This window comes from Typopeltis vanoorti, chromosome 4 (assembly GCF_054136105.1).
Source record: "Typopeltis vanoorti isolate ZY-2024b chromosome 4, IOZ_Tvanoo_1.0, whole genome shotgun sequence".
NCBI classification, from domain to species: domain Eukaryota; kingdom Metazoa; phylum Arthropoda; class Arachnida; order Uropygi; family Thelyphonidae; genus Typopeltis; species Typopeltis vanoorti.
The window spans coordinates 123,457,933-123,475,839 of record NC_143552.1 but is presented as its reverse complement, the minus strand read 5'-3'; positions in this window follow the sequence as shown (position 1 = coordinate 123,475,839).

Genomic DNA, 17,907 nt, shown 5'->3' with positions numbered 1-17,907 from the left:
AAAAAATATAAGATGTTTTTTTTTTTTGTTAATAAAGTGATTAATACGTTTTCCCTCAGACCACACTTTCTATATATTTGTTTCCTTTCAGTAATTCTACAAATGTCACAAATTAAATGAAATGGTGCGAAGAAAGGAAGAAAGGTATTTTGATATCTGATGCAACATGATTATGCGTCTCTTGATACGTGAGTTGCCTTTTTTTTACTTTGTTTCGTAATTGTTTTGATATGAAGGTGATCCTGCTATGCAGTAACATTTTCTTGTCAAGGGATTTTAACAATGAAATTCTTTCATTATACTCACGTGGACATTTAATGCGAGAAAATTTCGTTGCACGAAACTTTTCCGAACGTTAATTAAAACTTCATCCTCTTTGATTAAATTTGATTCTCCCAAGTCCAAGCGAAACAATTCCTTCTGACGAAGGAGTTGTTTTGTTTGAACTTTTTTAAGCATCTTCACTACTAAAAATTAAAGAAGATCATTACTTGGATTATTTAAGATGATCCTAGAATTTGGAAACAGGAAGAGGATACAATTTACACAAATTGGAAAACAAATATTTTCCATAATTTTTAAGCGAAATTTATTACAAAAACTGACTGCGAAACATCCAAAAAGTTGTGAATATCGTTTTTGAAACGTACTGTTTATTTTTTAATAATTAAATAAAAACGCTCTGTAAATTAGAAACAAAATTATACTTTCTTTATAAATGTGACTTATAATATGCAATCGCCATCTTTTTTCAATATGAATCTCGATTATTTGAACGACTGATATTTTCAGTAGACAACGTTCCTGTTATGATGTTTCTTCATGCTCTTCAGCAGTAGAAATATTTGATAGATACTGCGTCAGAAACTACATTAAATTTATTGAGCTCGAACGTTCTAGGAGAATTACTGCCATTGCCTGAAGAAGGATATCTTTGCCCCTGTTCTATGAATAAATAAATAAAAAAAATGCACACTGCAAGAACTGGAAACGGAACGAACTGCATATTGTGAACACACATTATACAATCGCCAAAGGCTGATGTACCTTGGCATAAACCTAAAAAAAACTACCTCCTATCTTGCTATGCTTTTTCATTCTGCGGTTAACTTAAAAAGGTACATTAGGTTACCATAACATTGGCGGTCTTAATTTTTCCATCTCAGAGCACAATTCATCATCATCATCATCAAATTCCTGCCATGTACCCTCAAGGGGTGTACAGGATATGATAGTACTACATGAAAAAAATTACATCATTATTAATTTCCTATCTACAATTTTCCTCCAAATCAGTCTGTTAAAATATAGAATGATGGTACAACATGACAAAATTTCAGAGCACAATTTGGAAAAGATATAATTAAAATACAATAAAATTAAAATGACACAAAATGGACGGAATCTTGAATGCTTTAAAACAGTGTAAAAGTTAAAATATCATTTGATTCTTAACTAGCCTGTTGATCGATGCCACACAGTCACCGCTATTCAACCAGCTCAGGAAGCGAATTCCACTGTAGGATTTGAGCATCTAAAGCATTCCCAAATACCTTGGCATAAATCTAAATAAAACGTTTCTGAACGTTTTAAGGGGTATATAGGATTTTCATGTGGACGTAAAACCATCACCTTGTTTATGGAGATCTGAGTTGCATAATGGCATTACGCACCGAATAATTGAGCATCCCTCATAATTAACCAGCACGTTTTGTTGTGTTTGTTATACATGCGAATAGCCTCTCATTAGTTCTCTTGCACTGCTGTTATAAAGAAACAATGGAAAGCAATTAGTTATTCCTAACAATACTTTATTCCATATTCTTTCTGCCGTTAGCAAAATATCTTTAGATCTCTAAGGTATAACTGGATGAGTGAACACCAAGAAGATTTCATCATTCACATTTTCCCTTGTTAGAATAGTTTTATTTTTCGTTCACGATTTTCATTATTTTTGTACTTGTTATTTTATCTCGAACTTAATTGAGTTTTATTCTCAAATTCGATTATTTTGCAATTCGCATTATATTATATTATATTATATGAAAATATAAAATATATATTTTATATTTTCATATAATCATGACATACATTTTATGAAATATAACATCTGGTTAATAGAATTATGAAAAATTGGATATATAACATTAAGCCATTTCAGAATAATAACAGTTTTGCATCGTCAATGTTAATTTTTTCATAAAATATAATTTCTAACTGCTATTATGTAATACACTCTATCACAAAAGAAAAGTCTTTTAAACTTAAAATAAAAAACGATTTTATTAATGAAAAATTATAATTGTCAATCTGATAGGTGGCATTCTTGGAATTAGTTATTCTTAAGCTGAGCTGTGCACTGTTATTTTAAGTGATTTAAAATACATTACAACTTTATTCCTCCAACATAATATAAAACAATTTAAAGTACATTTTATTATTAATAAGCAAACCATGTATTTTCCACTTATAACATAACAGGAAGTGAAGGAAGTGCTCTTACAGCTAAAACCAAAGACCCCTCCCAGAATAGACAAAATAAGACTCATGGACCTTTTAACACACTTTGATCAAATAAACCCAATACTTTTGAGACTCGTAAAAATAATCTCCGACACTGGCATTGTTCCACAACAACTAAAAACTGCGATAATTACGCCAATTTACAAAATGGAAAAAGAAATGATACACAGAACTACAGACCAATAGCTAACCTACGTGTAATTTCAAAAATTCTAGAAAAAAATGACACACACACCAGACTACAGAACTATTTAAAGAAGTACAACATCATCTCACAAAACCAATGCGGCTTTCAGAAAACAAAAAGCACTATCACTTTATTAGACGCCACTGCCCACGCCATAAACAAAGTCCGCGATAAAAACAAGTACATTCTACTTGTACTTCTTGACTTAACTAAAGCTTTTGATACACTTAAACATGATATACTGCTGACCAAACTATACTCAGTCGGAATAAGAAGAACACTGCATACCTGGTTCAGGAACTATCTGACAAACAGAACACAAAACAGGCACACGTTACAGCCGGGGTATACAAATAAAACACGGTGTTTCACAAGGTGCCATACTCGTATTATCACCTACTATATTCAACATATACATTAATGACGTTCATAACCTAGTCCCATGACATCGACATGGCTTACTCCAAAGCACAGCGGCCTAAATGAAATCACAACTTACTTCTACCAAAATTCAATTATAATTAACTGCGCCAAGAGACGCAGATGCTAATTATACATAATCTGAGAATCATGCTCCACGCACTACTAACGCTGCACTGTCATACATACACTCTCCATTAACCACAAAAATAGCTGCCAATCTCCCGAAATCACACCCGTAACACATGCTAAATACTTGGCCTTTACATAGATTGCCACCTTAAATGGACAAAACATACTAAACTTCGTATCATCGCAGCAGACTAGTCCAAGTAAAAGTAAAAAGTGAAGTGGAATCATATATATGATTCCACTTCACAATAATAATAATAATAATAATAATAATAAAACTCCTATACCACAGTATTTGCGAATCTCTTATCTGGTACGGTATAATAGTCTATACAAACACAAAAAACAGCCAACTAAAGAAATTAGAAATATTACATAGGAAAATCGTATCAACAGTGACCTGAAGGCCTTATATACAACAGCAATATCCAAACCGCTTATGGCAATACACAAAATCTCGAGCATTAAAAATCTGTAACACTACATATTGTTACTGAGGAATTACTTCAACAACACCTAACGTAAAACAGACACACATATCGCATAACATGACCTACAACAAATCCCTAGACCCGTGGAAGCTATACTGACACAGTTAATATAGTATTAACACGTATGTACACATGACAAATCACCAGCATCCAACGCCTACATTCCATCCATAAACAGTACCAAACAACAAAAATAGTGAAGGCTAATCCTGCGCTCTTCATGAAAGCTAATCCTAGCTTCGAAGTAGGTGGGATTACCACACCTCAACCAACTAATTCTTATAATCATAGACTTCAAATTATTGTAATGTATATGTCAGAACGGTTTATAATAATACATGATGACACTGATATGAAAAAAATATGTGCATTTATATTCCAAGAAACAAACTAAAAAGAAATTATGGTACACTGTCTACAGAATTTTGTAATGTTAAGAAAATTTAATATGTTTTAATTGTATATATGTAAATAACCTGTATGATAATAATAAAAATAATATTATTGAAAAATATTATATAGAGAAATTATATTTATTGTTGTTGATATATGTTGTTGTCTTGTCCTTTGAAGAGTCTTAGATGTTTCCGTGTGCTCTTTGTACTGCTTTGGCTATGTCTGTGATTTTGTTTGTATAGAGCTGTTGTTCAGGATTAGGATCTATTTCTTGCAAGGCTGCTGTAATTGCTGGACAGGTAAAGATGTGAGTGGGTGTCAGTTCAGTATTGGGGCAGTTGTTGCAGTTTCTATATGTTCTCGTATCATCTGTATTGATCTTCATTCCTCTATAATGTCCTGTTCGTAGTCTTGCTATCGTAGTGGAGGTCCTTCTGTCAGCATTGATCTCGGGAATTTGATGTTGTATCACTGATTTCAATGGAATTAGTTTAGCTTTTGCTAGTGCATTGGCATCAGCAAGAGTTATCATATGAGTTTCTTGGTTGAGTTCTCTGGCCTCTGTTGCTAATTTATCAGCTGCTTCATTGTAATCAATGCCTACATGAGCAGGAATCCATTGTAAAATGCAACTTTTACCGAAACACTTTAGATGATTTAAGAGTTTATGGATGTCTTGTGTGAGCTTGGTATTGCCATTTTTGATTGCCTCCATAGCTGATCTTGAGTCACTGTAAATTATAATTCCTTCAGATTGTTGAGATGATGATAGATTTAAGTAGGCTTCTAGTGCTTTAATTATTGCGTAGAGTTCGCTGGTAAAATTGGAAGCGATTCTCCCAGATCCAACTTTTATTGAAAGTTTTTCACCTTTCGGGAGTAGAAGGAGAACACCAGCGCCTCCATTAATCATATTGGTGTCTGATGATCCATCGGTATAACAAATAACCTGTTTGGAGGATGAAAGAATGTTGATGGTATTTAGGCCTTTTTCTTTAAGCATTTCTTTTGGTTCTTTTTTTGTACAGAGTTTGGTAAGGTTTAGATTTATGGAGATATTTTAAGGTAAAGGACTGGAAAATAGAGGTTCTTTGTTTATGTGGACATTTAGCTGATCAAGACCTATTTCTTTCCTGATAGTGTCATCATATTGTAAAGTCGATGATCTGTGAAGTATGCAAATTTGGTTCCAATGTTCATAAGTTTTTAGGGAGATATGATCACTTTGGTAGCTTCTGATATTATTTATGAATTTTATGGTGGCAAATTTTCGTCTGTCCTCCAGCAGGTCAAGCCCACAATCCTGTTGGGCTCTGATGTTGTTAGTGGATGAGACTGCACCGATGATAATCTTGGATGCTTTTGCTTGTATTTTGTCTAGTTTTTTCTTTACCGATGAGGCCGAAGGTGACCAGATAGGTGCTGCATATTCCATTATTGGCCTTATTAGTGTAGTGTAAGTAGCTTTGAGGATTTTTGGCTTTGCGCCCCAATTTGTTCCACAAAGCCTTTTCAGTATATTTAATTTTTTTAGAGCTCTGTTGGAAGTGTTAGAGATGTGTTGTGCAAAACATAATTCCTGATCAAGCGTAATTCCAAGGTATTTTGGATTTGTGACTTTTTCAATTAGCTTGTTATTGATCATGACTTTGGGATTGTAGGAATGTCTATTTTTCCTGTCTGTACTAAATGTACTTAGTTTTGTTTTATGTGGGTTGATTTTGAGTTTGAGTTCGTCTGACCATTTTTATAATCCTCTCATGGATTTGTTTAGAATTTCCTCTGATTCTTTGATTTTAGCACTAGTGTGCCAGATGGCTATATCATCTGCATAGCAAGTTACTTTTGTGTCTTCTGTAAGGTAGGGATGAATATCATTGACATATAGAAGGAATAGTAAGGGACTGAGTACTGAGCCCTGGGGAACACCAGCCCAGGTTCTCCGCTCTTTTGATATTGCTGCATTGATTCTGACTTTGATCTTTCTTCTTCTGATGAAATCAGCAATCCAGATTAAAGCGTTTCCTCTAATTCCAATATCATGTATTGTTTGTATTAATTTTTTGATCCAAACACGATCGAAAGCAGCAGTCATATCAAGGAATATGGCAGTTGTCTTTTTTGTTGGTTTTTCCTGAAATGAGTCTATTATTGTTTGGCAGAAATGGAATAATTGATCTGTTGTCGAATGACGAGTTCTATAAGCAGTTTGACAGTAGTTGATTTTCTTATTTTTTGTCAGCCAGTGCATAAGCCTGGAGTGTATGATTCTTTCAGTAATTTTACAAAGTATGCTAGTTAATGCGATAGGTCTGTAACTTTGACATTCTGCAGCATTTTTGTCAGGTTTCAGGATGGGTACAATAACTGATTTTTTCCACTCTTTTGGAAGTTTGCCTGTTCGCCAAGAGGTATTGAGAATGTCCAGAAGTTGTTCTTTGGCATTTTTGCCAAGGTGTTTGACCATATGACCAAATATAAGATCATTACCAGGGGATTTATTAGGTGCAGTTTTCTCGATTGATGAATTTAGTTCACTTAGTGTAAATTCTTCGGAGAAGTTGTTGATATATCCTACTGTAAAAATGTAAAAAATCTCTATAATAATCCTTGTTAACATTATAATATATATATATATATATATATGTTTGTGTTTGTGTTTGCTCTTGTTGTGCTAATTTTCAACTCTGCATTTTTCAGAAAGTAAAAATTTTGTGCATCCACAGTTATTATTTTTTGAGTGAAATTTAAGAATGGGTCCAAAGAGAAGTGAACAGAGGAATAATTCAGGAAAGAAGCAAAGAGGCTGATTTCACAGATTCCAAGGTAGAATGGCATCCATAGTGAGACAAGGGGGAAGCTGCTAGTGCAGATAAAGAGGCTGCATAAAAGTTTGTGAAAAAATTTGCTACAGCAAATTTTTAACGTCACAACCTGAAAACCACCTTTTAACCACTCGTTAAAAATCAAATTTAATTTTTAACAGGGAAGAAACTGGGTTATTTTGGAAGCGCTTGCCAAATCGAACTTACATCGCTCAAGAAGAAGTGAAGCTCCCAGGACATAAGTGAAAGATATGCTTACTTTGTTATTGGAAGCAAATGCAAGCGGAGACTTTAAACTAAAGCCACTTCTGGTCTACCACTCAGAAAATCCTCGGTGCTTTCGTAATAAAATCATTAAGTGCAAACTGCCAGTGATGTGGTAATCCAATGCAAAAGCTTGGGTAGATCTGTATGTTTTCAAATATTAAATTTTTGAGGTGTTTTCCCAGAGCGTGAAGACGTTCCTCACTGACAACAATTTGCCTTTGAAAGCACTGTTGATCCTTGAAGATGCTAGCCCACCCTCAAGATTTAGAGGACGTTTTTGAAATTTACTTTGGCTTCATCAAAATCCAGTTGTTGCCTCCAAACACGAGGTCAATGATCAAGAAGTGATTGCCTATTTTAAAAAACTTTACACCAAGGCTTTGATCTCATCGCTTTTCTACGTGATTCACTCTTCTGACAAGACACTGAAGGACTTCTGGAAGACAGAGTTCAACAGTCTCTACGCCATTTCCTTTATTAAATGTGCCTGGGATGGAGTGACACAGAGAACCCTTCGTGCATCGTGGAAGAAACGCGTTTCTAATTTTTCTCAGGATGACAACAGTGCAGATCAAGCAGCTGGAGAATCAGAAGCAGCTGTAGCCATGCGAGAGATCATTTCGACGGCGAAGAATCTCGATATAGAAGAGGTTGTTGAGTCTGATGTAGAAGAGATTGTGGAGAACCACGATGACGAACTGACCGTAGAAGAACTGAGCACTCAGCGAACAGCAAACAAAGGAGAAAGAAAGAGGAATTTCACTTGAAGAAGAAGAGGATGGCAGGAAAGAAAAAAAGAGCCGATGCCAACAGCTGCCATTAAAGAAGTTTTATTCCATTGGGAGAAGGTGCAGTCTGTTTGTTTGGAATAGCACCCCAACACTTCTGATATGAGTAGAATGACAGACGTGTTCAGCAACACCATCATGAATCACTTCAAAACCATCTTGAAAAAGAGGGAGAGACAGTCCACCCTTGATCAGTTCTCATCCCTCTTTAAGCAAAGAGGAAACGAGAAGAGGTAGAACAGGATAAAGAAGACTCCCTTCCAACATCTAAGGCTCAATAGATTGCATGTATTGTATATACAATAGTGTATTTTGTGATTTAGTGTGTTATACAATAGTAAAATAAGTAAAGAAAAGTAATTTACTTTACTTATTAAGTAAACAATATGGTGTATTTCTCTCCCACGCTCCTCTAACGCGGGAGTGGGATGGGGGTCCGACAACGAATTAATCTATTTTCCATCGATTTATATGGGAAATATTGTCCCGTAATTCGACAGTTTCACAATTCCACATTAGTTCGGCGACGGATTAGTGTCGAATTGCGAGGCACAACTGTGTAGTGTATAATAACACTTTCTCAAAGTCTGAAGGGGAAAAAAATGAACTGCAACCTATATTATGAATTAATTTATGTAACTGTTAATTATATATGATAGATTATCACTGTGATTATCATTAATAATAGCAATTGCAGCCTGTTCAGCCTGCAAAAAAAAATCAACAGACGTCCCCCATGGACAAGATACATCGTGTCATGTAGCGACACGTTTTCAGACGATAAAAACTGGGGGAATACGATGCTTCCAAATCAGTGCAACTGTGTGCTGAGAAGGGAACTGACGGAATTTAAAAGAGGCGTTGTGATAGGATGTCATATTCCAGGACTATGTGTTAGGCAAGTTGTTGATAATTTTGACCATCTCAGGTCAACAATCAGTGATTCTGTACGGAAGCGCAAGGTGTGAACTGCAAGTGCTGCCTGCAGAGGACGATGACCCACCAGACTCACGAAACGTGAACATCGGGTGTTACGAAAGATAAGATGCAAAAATCGCCACTCTTCGGCTATTTTTGCATCTTGTTACGTTGAATGAGGAGTTCCGGGCATCGACTGGAACAGGAATCTGCACAAAAACATTCAGAACCGAGTCTCACAACATGGGTTTCCATGGTAGGATCACAATATGCAAACTTCTCATTACTGGAACCAGCGTCGTCTGCAGTGGTACAAAGAGCGTGTGCAGTGGACGTGGAAGCTTGAAACGTTGTGTTATAGAGTGATGTAATTCTCCCACCTTTGTAGCGTTTCTACAGAAATGACCATTGTCTCTTTCAGCAAGACAACGAACTGCGTTACAATAAGACTGCTATTGTAACTGTGTGGTTTATGGACATGAACGTCACCACACGTTAGTGGCTCCACAGAGCCCTGATCCCAACCGTACCGAACATCTGTGGGAACGAACAGGAGCATCCTCTAATGTTAAGAAACGCCCGCACCACACATCAATAGTCCGGAACCTCATTACATGCCTACAGGAAGAATAGTCAAAATTTCCCATTGATCGCTATCGTACGTTTGTGGAAAGTATGTTTCGTGGGATTGCTGCAGTCATCACAGCATAAGAAGGTCTTACATCACATTAATGCATGGGCCGTCTGTTTGTTCTTCTCATTATGGGGGTCTGTGGACTTCTTTCAAAACAGTGTAGTACTTCCATGAATTTTCTTTTATTATCTCTTAAACTTTTCTTCACTTGTCTATTTTTCTCTTTCTCCTTTTTATTCGTTTTATTTTAATTTTGTAGTAATTTTCTTCCAATTTCTCTTCTTTCTTCACTTAAAAATATTGTTTAAAATTTTATCTGTTGTTTTTGAATATTTCTGTATCCCTTTCTTTCTGCTCCTCCCCCTGTTTTCTTCGTTTTTTTTCAGCTGGTTCTTTGTACACTTGTTTTGTAGTTTTCAAAATTTCTTCTACTATCCAGTTTTTCCGTTTATTTTGTATATTTGTTTCACATTTGCTTTTGACCGCAAGCCAACGTTTTCTGTAATATCCTTATATTTATATTGCGTCAATTTCCTTTGCTCCTTGATTTAAATATCTTTCTAATCCATTCTTATCTTTACCACTTCTTGTATATAGTCAGTGTATGCATTCGTTCCTCTCGACGCTCTTGCGTCTTGCCAGGAGGATCTCCATAATTCATTTATGGATATGTGATCTGCTTGGTTTTCACTCTATTCGTCCTGCGAAATCCAAGTTTGTTTATGTCTGTTCTTATGTTGAAATATCTTACCTCCTATGATTAAGTTGTCAAATAAGAAGTCCTTGAATAATATTCCATTTTCATCTTCAACTCCTAATTCTTCTTTTCTCATCGATATCACAATTATTTCCAGAAATAAGACATCTCATTTGCTGCTCTTGTCTAACTCCCTTTCTCTCTGTAATAAGATAAAAAGGCTTTTTTCCCCTTTTTCTTCCCTATTGACACTGTTTATAGGGACGTAGTTGTTTATTACAGTAACATTGGTTTTGAACCTGCCTTTTATTATTCTTTATTATACTGTGTTCCATTCCAATAGTGCCTTTCTTGCCTTCACTGTCATCAACAGTGCAACGCCGTGCACCAGAATTGGTTTGATGTTAGTCTGATTTCACTGCTTTCATTCCATCTGGTTTCGATTAATCCCAGTATTTGCATTTGTATGTATCCATCTCATTTGTTATTCGATGGGCTTTCCCTGATTCATACATTTTCCCTTATGATCCAATATTCAATCCTGGTTGCAGATTTGGGTGTGAAGATATCTTTTCCAAGAGTTCCGTCATATTCTGGCTTCTGTAAGAGAGCTTTCAGAAACTTCCATCATTTCCTCTCACGATTCTTCAGCAAAAGTAATGTTTCAATACTTGAAGTTCTGTAGAGGGAAGAAGTTTGATGCACCGTGGTTGCTAGCCACAAGTAAAGCCCTCCTGCTTTCTCATCCGGGCTTGGGACCGGCAATGGCGGAGTTAACTTTATTTACAGATACGTTCAAATACAATAATTCAAATAAATAATTCAAATACAATAATTCCAATAGAAGAATTTACATATACTGTTTATCTATTTATCAATACATATTTATCTTAAGGATTATACAAACAGCACATCTTCAAAAACAATTGCATTATCTTTATTCTAATAACTGTACGGAGAGTTGACGTCTCTTTCATTGACGGTTCAACAATTTGCTATAAGTATATTTGTCCATCACATTTACATTAAATCCAATATTCTGTTTAGGGGAGGGAAAAAATATACTGCCTCCGCAGTCTGAGACTGGTTAATTCATCTTTGTTGAAAGTACTCTGATGAAAGCTCCCCCTTTTCTTGATGAGATTTGAACAGAATTCTTCAAACCGAGGGGTACTTTTCAGTTCGGTCGCATTTGCTATACTACGAAGAAAACTTCTGTTTTGTATTTTTAGAATGCATCTTGAGAGGAATGAAGGTAATATTTTTTTTTCACCATCTCCTTTATCTTCATCTTAATCTCTAGTCCTCTCAGTATCCTTTCCATGAAAACCTAAAGAGAGAAAAAAGAAATCCCAATTATTCAACCTGATCCCTCGGATGGAGATTGCCGATACGGAAATACACCAGCACAAAACAGTCAGTGCATTGTTTCCTCCCCCTCCTAACGAGCAAATATCTGCCGTACTTGTGTCCCCATCTCACATCCTCAGGATCCAGTTGCTCAGTTTCATTTTTCGCCCACCCAACAGGCTTTTCCTTAGGCCCACCCCATCACTACGCCCTTGATGAGCTTTCTGTGTGATGGATGCGCCAGGTTTCAACTACGCAACACCCTGCGTAGGAATAATGGTGTCTTTCTCCAAATCCTCCTCGCATTCATTACTCTCTACAGCAGTATGCCACTCAGTTAAAATGCAACGCATTCATCGCTCATCTCTCATCCTAACATACTGACGTGACACCAACATTCATGAAAATAATAATATCCGTACTGATCACAGTTCTCTTTATTCGATTGAAATCTGCTTAATCATAACTCTTCACATCTCGTAGATGGATACCAACTCTGATCTAGTCTTAAGTGCAATGGATGTATTTCCCACTCTGGTAGAAAGACTCATTCTGATAAGCGGCATTCTTATATTGTGACTGCCTCCTAATCTGGAACAGCGACTGAAGCAACAATCAGAAAGAATTAACAGTGAAAAAGGAAGTCTACTTAATAAAACACCGAAATTTACTGTGTCTACTATCTACTGTCGCAACAATCGACCGATAGGTTTAATTTTGCATTCAACAATGCACGAATATGCTTTGTTATTAAAAGTATCCCAGAATCAGGCTATGCCAATCCTTTTTCTGCGTGTAAGTTAGTCCTTTTTGGAAACGAGGATTTTATTTCTGCTTTTTTGTTCTATATATAAATTAATTACTTCCATAGGCGAAAAATATCATCGTATAATTTGTTTATTTTTTTCTTGCTAACAATGAAAACCATATTTGACTTTAGTTTTCTGGATTTATTCAATCCATATAACAAATTCCAGATTTGTATAAAAATATAAAATAACACTAACTGCTCAAATGATAAGTTATAATATTTATTTATATTCCTGTAAAAGATGTATATCGAGTCATTTTTTGCTCTGTCGTTTTTTCTATGTGTAACTGAGAGTGTCGTGTAAGGGTTCATACACGAGGTTGATAGAAGGGAGGGTTCAAGATTAGAACATGTGACAAAACTATTCTTTTACAAATTTACTTTCATTATATAATTTACTTATTCTTTAATTTTAGTTGACAGAATTTAACGATGGCACCTATATTCTTCACCTATATTTTAACCAATACGTAGATTACGTTTTTGAGCTGGGGAGTTAAAAATACTATTTCTTGAGAGGAAATCTATTTGCCATTACCAGAATTCCATGCGAAGTAAACTCGCTTCTGCGGTAGGAAGTAATGATGCCGCTTTCTCTATCTTAGTTAGAAACATTTCTTTGGGAATGGTTTTAGGTGCAACGACAAAATTGAGACCTTTTCTGAGAATTTGTTCTTCGTCATGATTTAGAACGTACCGTTTATGCGAGTTTACTTCGCATGGAAGCAATACTTGCGATTAACAATGCAAAACCTCCATCTGATAATATCTCCCTTGGCGAAAGGGTAGTGATTAAAAATCTTCCGAATAACAAGGACATCGTTATCCTACAAGCTGATAAGGGAAACGCAACTGTAGTTCTAAATAAAACAGATTACCGTGACAAAATCTCAGCTTTATTAGAGTCAGATACATACTCGGAAATTGAAAGAGGTCCAACAAGAGAGATACATAACAAAACGAATAACCTCCTACAAAAAAAACCATGGAGCTTCCAAGAAACATACGCCTTTCTGTTCGTTCTTTACATCCACTCATTTCAAGGTTATACGGTCTCCCAAAGATACACAGAGAAAATTGCCTAATGAGACCTATTGTGGATAGTATTGACTCACCTACCTACCGGTTATCTAAATATCTGTCATCATCCTTTAAAGGTTTTGCAGGATAATCTCCTTCATGTATCAAAATCTCAACTGACTTCGTCTATAAAATCAAGATTTTAAAACTCAAGTCTTCGGATATCATGGTGAGCTTTGATGTAGTTGCTCTCTTCACATTCCAACTCAAGAGGGTCTCGATATTTTAAGCAACAAGATTTCAAAAAAGATGTTTTCCCTGCTATCACATTGTGTAAACTCCGGCTACTTTCAATTTGAAGGAAGAATTTACAAACAAAATAAAGGATTAGCAATGGGCAGCCCCTTATCCCTAACACTAGCCAACATCTTTTTTGAAGACTACGAACAAAAGGCAATCTCCTCATCTACTGTTAAGCCAAAAGTCGGCTGATATATGTAGATGACATATTGCTTATCTGGGAACAAGGTACTTATAAAAGTGTGAAGTGCCGTGTGAAGTAACACGGTACTTCACACTTTTTCAGATCACTTAAACGACTTCCACCAAGACATCAAATTAACCATGGAGGTTGAAGAAAATGGATCTCCTCCTTTTCTGGACGTAAAACTTACCAAGACATCTGACTCCATAAAAATCTTCATGTTTAGAAAATCTACACACACGGATAGATACCTGCACGCGTCTTCACATCACTGTCCTGCACAGAAAGTGGATATCATCTCAACTCTAGCGCATCGTGCCAGATCTGTATTGTCAGATGATGAAGGGCTAAAAAATGAACTACAACATCTAAAACGAACCGTCACAAGTAATGGCTACTCTTCAAAAACTATTAACAAGCATCTGTACCGCCACCATCAAAACAACTCAGAAACACAGGACAACCCCAAAGGTTATATCTCTTTACCATACATCAGCTCGCTCTCCAAGAAACTACGAAGAATTTTAAGACAGTTTAACATAAAAACGTGCTTCTCTACTCTTCCCAAATTAAGATCAAGCAAACACAAACCAGCTCACAACCATCTATAGTTCCAAAGAGTGTACAAAATCACGTGTGACTGCGGGAAGTAATACTATGGCCAAACTGAAAAATCCATCCTCCTACGTCTAGAAGAACACCAGAGAGACATTGCCTACAAAATAACTGGAGCAAGTGCGCTGTCAAGCCATGTCCTGTTTTCGGTTAACACAAATAATGAAGGCTGCCAACATGAGATAAACTGGACAACAACTTCAAACCTTCATATATGCCACGACGAGGTAGAACGCCGCATAGTCGAGTCTAAGGAAATTGTTATGGACTCTCATCATATAAACCGTAACCTTAGTTACAATTTACCGGACCCATTCAACTCGGCTATCAGATTCTGGCGCACTCGTGAAGTCACACGCGCACAGAGGCCTAACAATAGAACTTTATCACGGACTGTAGCTCCAGTTCAAAGTTAACTGAAGTTTATAATAGTTGAATTTCAGTGACACAATGTTTCTTTATAGTGTTTATTATTTGCTTTCTGTGTTTCTTAACGCCTGAAAAAGTCGGCCTTCTGACGAAACATGTTGCGTTGTGAATCAATTTAATTGTTTGTTCTAACTCTCGGATCTAAGTCAGTTTATAAAAATATGAACATATCCCAATTCCGAGTTAATATACCAGATAGTCATTATATATATATATATATATATATATATATATATATATATAATTATTCCATCCGCCATCTTAATGGTGAAAAGGAAGAAGAGATTCATACCGGATCAGTCGACGCCCGGGTCATCGAAGACTGCGTCAGATGTTGTGGATCCTGGGCATCAGGCGGCAAGTGGGCTACAGGACCCGGATATCGTTGCTGGGCAATCAGGGCAGGAAGCTGAAAAGCGACTGGAAGAAACCAAACCTGAAAAATGGACTGTAGAAGAAAACACAGAAATTATGAAATGTTTTTACAGAGGAACACAAGAAAAACGAGATTTCAGAAAGCGTATGCATTTAATTTGGAAACAAAAATTCCCATGATCTGCAATAACATACTTATGGACCAAAAGAATTTCATTTTCCGTAAAAAAATATTTACTGAACTTGAGCTGCAAGAGTTACGTAATAAATCAACAACTCCAGTAACAGAAAATCATCAGGAGGTAGCTACTTCAAACTTTGGAATTCAACTCAGTCAACATCAAGCTGACGACATACCTCCGAATGTTTTGAGAGAAGGGCAGTGTAAAATGAAGTCAGGGATATTGGAACATATGAACTCCATAGATGACCGTATATAAGACTACCACCATTAAAAGTTTTATAACAATCTAAGCTAAAACAGCTCCTGTTAGACGCAAATTCTGTAATTGAAACCATCACACCCAACATTATAAAGGAAACAAATCAGCTCCTACACAGCACAGCCTATATCATTTCAGTGAAGCTTGGTTGCAAACCGAAAGAGCAAAAGCCGAGGATGAAACAATCTGCACCATGGAAAATCCGGTTAGAACGAAAGGTCAACAGGCTTCGAGCTGATCTAAGCAACTTAAAGAGTTTTGAAGGACGGTTGAAAAATAATCACATCAAAAACAAACTGATTAACACATATAATTTGGCCAACAAAACAATTGCTGAAGTTACCAAAGAGCTAAAACAAAGAGTAACAGCGACTGCACAGAAAATTAAAAGATATGAAGCAAGAATAAATCAATATGTACAAAATGTGCAATTTCGAGAGAACCAACGTCACTTCTTTCAGTCTCTCCAGAGAAGTACAAATGCAAAACCATCATTCATCCGGAAAAGAAGAAACACTAAAATTTTGGAAGTCAATCTGGGATAATCCTATTAAACACAATAAAGACGCTTCATGGATTAATGAAATAGAATCAGAAATGAAACCAAAGCAAATGCAAAATGCCATTATCGCTAAAGAAATGGTCAGTTCTCAAGCTAGAAAATTAAAAAACTGGAGTGCATCTGGCATAGACGAACTACATGGATTTTGGTTAAAACATCTAACCAGTCTACATGATCGAATGGCAGAACAATTTAATTATTTGTTGAAGTCAGGCTCAGTGAAAGACTGGATGATATCTGGGAGCACTTTTCTCTTCATCAAATATAAGGATAAGGATGCAGACCCAAGTAACTATCGTCCAATAATACCTATCAACTATGCTTAATCTGTTCACTGCAATCATAGCAAATTCCATATACCGCTACTTATCAGATAATCAGATTTATCCGACAACAAAAAAGCAATTTTCAAAAATCTAGAGGAACAAAAGACCAGATTGTTATTAATAAAATAATTCTCAGAAACTCAAAAAACGAAAAACTAATTTAAACATGGCATGGATAGACTACAAGAACGCATTCGATTCCCTCCCACACTCCTGGATTCTAAAATCACTAAAACTATTTGGAATTATCAAAAACATATCTTCGTTTCTGGCTACTGCTATGAAAGCATGGAAAACAACATTAATCGTGAATAATGAACGATTTGGAGATATCAGCATTAAACGTTGAATTTTCCAAGGTGATTCCTTCTCGCCATTGCTCTTCAACATTTCTTTGATAAATTTGTCTATGATTCTGAAGAAAACAAAACTTGGATATGAAATTCCTAAATGTAATATTAAAAGGAAACATTAAAATGAAAAATTAAAATTCGATCTGTTGTATATGGATGATTTGAAGCTATATGGAAAATCGGCCCAGCAAATAGATTCTTTATTGAACACAGTTCGTATTTTGAGTCAGTACATGAAAATGGAATTTGGCTTAGATAAATGGGCAATATTATCTATTAAACGAGGAAAAATTAATGACACTAGCAATTTTAATTTTGATCAAGAGAAATATATAGAAGCAATTTCAGCTGAACACTATACCTAGGAATATTAGAGGAATATTAGAAGCCAATGATATTCTGCACTCGAAAGTTAAACAACAGGCAGCATCAAAATACATCAAAAGTGTTAGAAATATTATGAAAACAAAACTAAATGGATTAAACACAATTAGAGCAATGAATTCTTGGGCTATACCAGTGAGCCGATACACAGCTGGCAGAATAGAGTGGACAAAAAAAGACCTGGACAAACTAGACCGCAAAACAAGAAAATTAATGATGCATCATGCATTACATCCACGAAGTGATGTTGACCGGTTGTAGCTACCGAGGAGAATAGGTGGACGGGGTCTGCTGCAAGTAAGACTGACTGTGGAAGAAGAAGAAATTGGTTTAAGAAATTACATCGATAACAACTCTGAGCCAATGCTTCACGCAATTACACAAGAGGGCCTTCTAAAAGCAACAGGAACAAATCCGATTACAAAAAGGAACAACAAAATATCCGATATATGCGCTGGAAAAATAAACCCTTGCATG